General features: G+C 38.4%; 1 pseudogene; it reads left to right on the top strand.

Annotated features, from left to right (window-relative positions):
* The first annotated feature begins 6,203 nt into the window (after nucleotides 1–6,203).
* On the top strand, nucleotides 6,204–7,566 carry LOC103275259 (annotated as a pseudogene).
* The last annotated feature ends 413 nt before the right edge of the window (nucleotides 7,567–7,979 follow it).

Genomic DNA, 7,979 nt, shown 5'->3' with positions numbered 1-7,979 from the left:
ATTTTCAGAGAGGATCATTTCTGTGTGATGCTCAGGGTTACACAAATGAAGTTTGATTCAGTTTTGTCCTACTCCAAGTTGAATATTTAAAGGGATCTTTTGATCTTATGATTTAAAAATTCTCCCTATTCAAACAGCATTTGATGATATAGAAAGCATTAGAGAAGAAAAATATATTAATCTATATGGTGGCTCTTTGTTTTTTTGTTTTTTGTTTTGACTTGGAGTCTCACTGTCGCCCAGACGAGTGCAGTGACCGCTCCCGGCCAACGCAGCCTCGACCTGCTGGGCTCCGGTGATCCTTCCGCCTCAGCCTTCCAAGTAGCTGGAATTACAGGCGCACGCTACCACACCCAGTTAATTTTTTTTATTTATTGTAGAGATGAAGTCTCGCCTACCCAGGCGGGTCTCGAACCTGCGGGCTCAGGCAATCCACTCACCTCAGCCTCCCAAAGGCGTGGGATTACAGGCTGAGCCACCAAGCCTGGCTCCATATCGCATAAAGAGGAGAAATATCAGTCAGCCTGGATTGGAACTGGTCAGATGCTTGACTGGATTATGGCACAAACTACCGCAGCTTCCAGACACAATGGGAAAGGCCAGTGAGGGGAATTCAGGAAATCTAGGCTCCTGCCACAGTCTTGGAGAGCCCCCTGAGCCTTGCAGTACTCTAGCTCCTCATGGCAAGTTGCCTTGCCCACAGCCAGGTTCTGCCAAAACCCAATTGGAGGGGTGCATGAGAAAAAAAGCCCAGAGAGGCTCTAGCCACCATATCCCAGGAAGGTAACCCTTGCTGGCAGCTGCTTTCTACCTGACTTTGGAGAGGTCAGGCCCCAAGGGCAAACTCCACAGAGGCAGACAGTTCCTGGATGGGGAGGGCTATTGGGAGAAACCCTGAGGCCCTAAAGCTGGCTGCATTTGGCATTCAAAAGACAGACTTCCTGAGGCTAAAGTGGGGGAGCAAGGTGAAACTCATTGCCATAACAAACTCTCACTCCCAAGGAAAACTCTCTTGTGCAGCCTGGGACAACAGCACTAACTCAGTGGCCAGGGACTCCTCCAAATCCCCATTAGGGTAGCCAAGAGGGCATATGAGTGGAAAGTTTGCTCTTTTCCCCCCACACCCCACTTCAAGGCTCAAACCAGACAGTAAACTTGGGTAAACCCCACAGTCCCATCCACTTTCTAGGTTGACTGGGCACTCCCTTAAAGCAACACAGGAAAGATAGAAAACCAAAATCACCATCACAGCTGGCTGTCTCAAACAAGTGCTACCTCCTAACTGGAGGTCAAGAGAGCAGCCCATTATATCTACTATAATACTTTTGCTTTGAGGAAGGTTTAATCCCAGATCTCAGCTAATACCACTACCCAAGCCACCATGGCCACTCAGGATGTCTTGAGCCTGTGCAAACACCCAGCACAGAGCAGGCACAGCTGACAATTGAGAAATTCACAGCACCAGGAACCCTACAATGCATATATCAGCCATTGGCAATGAAGAAGAAATGGTATACTCAAGCAAGAAGGAACCAGGAAAATAATTCTGAGAAAAAGAAAAAACAGAGTTCTTCAACAACCCCAAAAACTAATTCTTCAACAATGGACTTTAAAAAAAATGAAATGTCTGAAATTCAAGACCTAGAATACAAAAAGTTGATTCTAAAATGACTCAGTGAAATCCAGGAAAAAGTAAAAAATTAACATACAATTTTTAAAAATTATCCAAGACATAAATTAAAAATTCTCCAAAGATATAGAAATGAAGAAGAAGAAATAATTCTGGAAATTAAAGAAGCATTTAGGAAAGTACAAAATGCAGTGGAAAGTTTTAACAGTAGACTAGATCAAGCAAAATAAAGGATCTCAGAATTTGAAGACATGGTTTGTGCATTAACCCACTCAGACAAAAATAAAGAAAAAGAAGCAAGAAAATGGAACAAAGACTCCAAGAACTGTGGAATTATGCGGAATGTTCAAACATAAGATTCACAGGTGTTCCTGAGGAAGAAGAGAAAGCAATAAGTTTGGAAAACCTATTTGAGGGAATAATGTAGGAAAACCTCCCTGGTCTTGCAAGAGATCTAAACATCCAGATACAAGAAGCCCAAAGGACCCCCAGAAGATTCATTGCAAAACAGTCAACCCCAAGGCATATAATCATCCAGCTGTGCAGTTAATGAGAAGGAAAGAATTTTAAGAGAAGTGAAACAAAAGAATCAACTAACTTATACAACAGCAAAACTATCAGACTAACAGTAGATTTCTCAGAAGAAACTCTACAAGTCAGAAGGGAATAGGGCCTCATCTTCAGTTTCCTTAAACAGAATAACAGTTGACCAAGAATCTTGTACCCTGCAAAACCAAGTTTCATAAATAAAAGAGAAATGTAGTCTTTCTAAGACAAGTAAACACTGAGGGAATTTTTCACCACTAGCACAGCTCTACTAGAAATACTCAAAGGAGTTTTAAATACTGAAACAAAATGTTGAAACATACCAGTTATAAATACTGAAACCAAAGGTCAGAATATACTAAAAAAATACTAGAAATCATAAAGTTCGCAGGCTTTATGGAACATCAACACAATAGAAAATAAACAAATAAAGCAGCCAGATAATAACCAACATGATGAATGGGATCATACCTTAAAAATAATTATTACCCTTGAATGTAAATGGTCTCAATAGCTCACTACAAATATACAGACTGGCAGAATAGGTTTTTTAAAAAATCCAAATATCCACTACTTTCAAGTGATTCACTTAATGCACAAAGAATCCTATAGACTCAAGATTAAAAGGTGGAAAAAAAATTCCACATAAATGGAAATGAAAAACAAGCAGAAGTAATGATAAACAGACTTTAAATTAACAACAGTAAAAAGATGACAAAGATGGTTACTATAATGGTTAAAAAAAAAAAAGGAAATCAATCCAACAAGAAGACATAAAATTCTAAATATGTATACACCCAAAACCAGATCTCTCAGCCTTATAAAATAAATTCCATTAGACCTAAAAAGAAATGGGCAGCAATACAATAATAGTGGGAGACTTCAACACTCCACTGACAGCAATTGACAGATTATCAAGGCAGAAAGGCAACAAAAAAAGTGAGTTAAACTAGATGCTAGAGCAAATGGAACAGACATCTACAGAACATTACACCCCAAAACTACAGAATATACAATTTTCCAATCTGTATGTAGAACATTCCTTAATATAAACCATATAATAGGCCAAAAATCGGCTCAATACTTTTTTTAAAAATTGAAGATATATCAAGCATCTTCTCAGACCACAGTGAAATAAAACTAGAAACTAACTCCAAGAAGAACTAATGAAACCAAACAAAAACATGGAAGTTAAGTAATCTGCTCCTGAATGATCCTTGGGTCAACAATAAAATCAATATGGAAATTTTTTAAATTGCTCAAAATGAATGACAACAATGAAACAACTTATCAAAATCTCTGGGACACAGCAAAAGTTGAACTCAGAGGAAAATTTATAGTGCTTAATGCCTATACTAATAAGACTGAAAGATTGCATATTGACAACCTAATATCTCACCTTAAGGAACTAGAAAAGCATGAACAAACCAAGCCCCAAGCTACCAAAAGAAAAGAAGTAAGGAAGATCAGAGCACAACTAATAAAACTGACAATAAAAAAAATACAAAGAATAAATGAAACAAAAAAATTGGTCCTTTGAAAAGACAAACAAAATTGATAGACCACTAACTAGTTTAAGAACTGACAAGAGAGGATTCAAACTAACACAATCAGAAATGAAAATTAATACATTAAAACTGATACCACAGAACTACAAAAAATTATTCAGGATTATTAATAGAACCTCTATGCAAAAAACTAGAAAATTTAGAGAAAATGGATAATTTATTCAATACATCCAATCCTCCAACCTTGAATCAAGAAGAAATCAAAACCCTGAACAGACCAATAATGAGTAGTAAGATTGAAACAGTAATTAAATTCTCCCAAAAGAAAGAAAAAAATGCCCAGGACTTGATGGAATTACAGCTTAATTCTATCACACATTCAAAGAACTGGCATCAATTTTACTGAAGCTATTCCATAAAATTGAAGAGGATAGAATTCTCCCAACTCATTCTGTGAAGGCAGTATCACCTTGATACTGAAGTCAAAAAAAAAAAATGCATGTGTGCGCGCGCGCGTGCACACACACACACACACACACACACACACACACACCCCACACACAAAACTACAGACCAGTGTCCCTCCTGAACATAAATGCGAAAATTCCCAACAAAATAATAGCAAACCAAATTAAACAGTACATAAACAAAAACCCATCAGGATAAGGCATGTTTTACCCCAGGTATGCAAGGATAGTTTCACATATAAATCAATAAACATGATACATCATATTAACAGAATTGAAAATAAAAATCATATGATCATTTCAACAGATGCAGAAAAAGCAATTAATAAAATCCAGCATCCCTTCATGATAAAAACCCTCAGCAACATAGATGTAGAAGAAACAGTCCTCAAAATAATAAAAGCTATATATGACAAACCCAGAGCAACACATCCTGAATAGAGAAAAGGTGAACACATTCCCCCTCAGAACTGGAACAAGGCAAGGATGTTCACTTTCATCACTCCTATTTAACATATTACTCGAAGTCCTGCCCAGAACAATCAGTCCAGACAAAGAATTGGAATATCTAAATTAGAAAAGAAGAAATGAAGCTATTTTTGTATACCAACAATAAGATTTTACAACTAGATAATTCTTAAGATTCCACCAAAAGATGCCTGCATTTGATAAATGAACACTCAGTAAAGTTTCAGGATACAAAACAAACTTACACAAGTCAATAGCACTGCTATACACCAATAGTGACCAAGCTGAGAATAAAATCATTAACTCAATTCCATTTACAATAGCTGCACCAAAGCTAAAATACCTAGGAATATATTTAACCAAGGATTTGAAAGGTCTCTACAATGAGAACTACAAAACACTGAAGAAAGTTATTGTAGAGGATACCAACAAATTGAGAAACATTCCACGCTCACAGATGGTATCGAGAATTAACATTGTTAAAAAAGACCATATTACCCAAAGTAATCTACAGATTCAATGCAATGTCTGTCAAGCTATCACTTTCATTTTTCACAGATTAGAAAAAAACAATCCTAAAATTCATACAGAAACAAAAAAGAGCCAGAATAACCAAAGCAATCCTTTGCAAAAAGAACAAAGCTGGAGACATAACATTATAAAACTTCAAATTATACTATAAGACTGTAGTAACTAAAATAGCATGGTTCTGGTACAAAAGCAGACATGTGAACCAATGGAACACAATAGAGAATCCAGAAATAAACTCAAATACTTACAACCAATTGATCTTTTACAAAGCAGACAAAAACATGCATTGGGAAAAGGACACTCTATTCAATAAATTTTGCTGGGAAAATTGGATAGTTACATACAGAAAAATCAACTCAAGATAGATTAAAGACTTAAAAGTCATACCTGAAACCATAAAAATTCTAGAAGAATGCCTAGGATAAACTCTTCTGGACATTGATCCAGGCAACAAATTTATGACTGAAACCCCAAAAGCAAATGCAATAAAAACATAAATAAATAAGTAGGACTTTGAAACTGAAAAGTTCCTACACAGCAGAGGAAATAATCAACAGAACAAATAGGCAATCTATAGAATGGGAGAAGATATTTACAGACTATACATCTAAATGATTAATATCCTGACCTGGCACAGTGGCTCACACCTGTAATCCCAGCAATTTGGGAGGCGGAGGCGAAAGGATTGCCTAAGTTCAGGGGTTTGAGACCAGCCTTAGCAACATGGCAAGACCTCATCTCTACAATAAATCAAAAAATTAGCCGAGTGTGGTGGCACACACCCATAGTTCTAGCTACTTGGAAGGCTGAGGTGGAAGAATAACCTGAGCCCAGCAAGTCGTGGCTGGGGTTGTTGTGAGCATGCCACTGCTCTCCAGCCTGGGCAACAGAGTGAGACTATGACTCAAAAAAAAAAGAAGGACTAATAAATAGAATCTATAAACAAATCAACAAGAAAAAATCAAATGGCCACATTGAAAAGTGGGCAAATGACTTCTTCACAACGAGTTTGCCACCAGAGCACAGGTGTGAAAAGCACCCCTAAAGACCAAAATGGGAAAGGAAAATATACACATTAACATGATCATCACTGACCACATAGATTCTGTCAAGTCCACCACTATTGGCCACCTGATCTACAAATGCAGCAGAATCGACAAAAGAATCATTGAGAAACTTGAGAAGGAAGCTGTTGAGATGGGTGTGCCTGGGTCTCGGATAAACTGAAAGCTGAGTATAGACATGGTATCACCACTGATAACTCCCTGTGGAAATTTGAGACAAGCGAGGACTATGTCACTATCACTGATGCCCCAGGACACAGTGACTTCATCAAAAATATGATTGCAGGCACATCTCAGGCTGGCTGTGCTGTCCTAATTGTTGCTGCTGGTATAGCTGCATTTGAAGCTGGTATCTCCAAGAATGGGCAGACCTGTGGGCATGGCCTCCTAGCTTACACACTGGGTGTGAAACAACTAATTGTTGGTGTTAACAAAATGGATTCCACTGAACCACCCTAAGCCAGAAGAGATATGAAGATATTGTTAAGGAAGTCAGCACGTACATTAAGAAAACTGCCTGCAACTCCGACACAGTAGCATTTGTGCCAATTTCTGGTTGGAATGATGACAACATGCTGGAGTCAAGGGCTAACATGCCTTGGTTCAAGGGATGGAAAGTCACAGGTACAGATAGTAATGCCAGAGGAACCATGCTGCTTGAAACACTGCATTGCATCCTGCCACCAACTTGTCCAACTGACATGCCCGTGTGTCTGCCTGTCCAGAATATCTACAAGATTGGTGGTATTGGTACTGTCTCTGTGGGCTGAGTGGAGACAGGTGTTCTCAAACCTGGCATGGTGGTCACCTTTGCTCCGGTCAATGTTACAACGGAAGTAAAGTCTGTTAAATGCACCTTGAAGCTTTGAGTGAAGCTCTCCCTGGGAACAACATAGGCTTCAATGTCAAGAATGTGTCTGCCAAAGATATTACCGTGACATTGCTGGTGACAATAAAAATGATCCACCAATGGAAGCAACTGGCTTCACAGCTCAGGTGATTATCCTGAAAAAATCCAAGCCAAATCAATGCTGGCTATGCCCCTGTACTGGATTGTCACACGGCTCACATTGCATGCAAGTTTGCTGAACTGAAGGAAAAGATTGACTGCTGTTCTGGTAAGAAGATGGAAGATGGTCCTAAATACTTGAAGTTTGGTGATACTACCGTCATCAGTACGGTTCCTAAAAAGCCCATTTATGTGGAGAGCTTCTCTGACTACCCTCTTCTGAAACATTTTGCTGTCTGTGATATGAGGCAGACAGTTGGGTGTCATCAAAGCAGAGGACAAGAAGGCTGCAGGAGCTGGCAAGGTCACTAAGTCTGCCCAGAAAGCTCAGAAGGCTAAATGAATATTATCGCTTTTACCTGCCACCCCTGTCTTAATCAGTGGTGCAAGAACGGTCTCAGAGCTATTTGTTCTGTTTGACCATTTAAGTTTAATAGTAAAAGACTGGTTAATGATAACAATGCATCATAAAACTTACAGAAGGAATGGAAAATGCTTTGTGGACAATTTTGAGGTTTTTTGCATGTGGCAGTTTTGTTAGTTTTTGAAATCAATACTTTTTAATGGAAACAACTGGACCAAAAAAATCTGTCCCCGAATTTTGAGACCTATTAAAACAAACCTTAATGAGAAAAACAAGTGGGTAAATGATATGAACAGACATCTCTCAAAAGAAGATACACAAATGGACAACAAACTGTTGATGAGAATCAACCTCTATAGAAACCAGTATGGCTATTATTTCTCAAATAACTA

Source organism: Carlito syrichta, unplaced genomic scaffold (assembly GCF_000164805.1).
Source record: "Carlito syrichta isolate Samal-C Ts95f unplaced genomic scaffold, Tarsius_syrichta-2.0.1 Scaffold315382, whole genome shotgun sequence".
NCBI lineage: Eukaryota > Metazoa > Chordata > Mammalia > Primates > Tarsiidae > Carlito > Carlito syrichta.
This window is presented reverse-complemented; position numbering and strand designations above follow the sequence as displayed.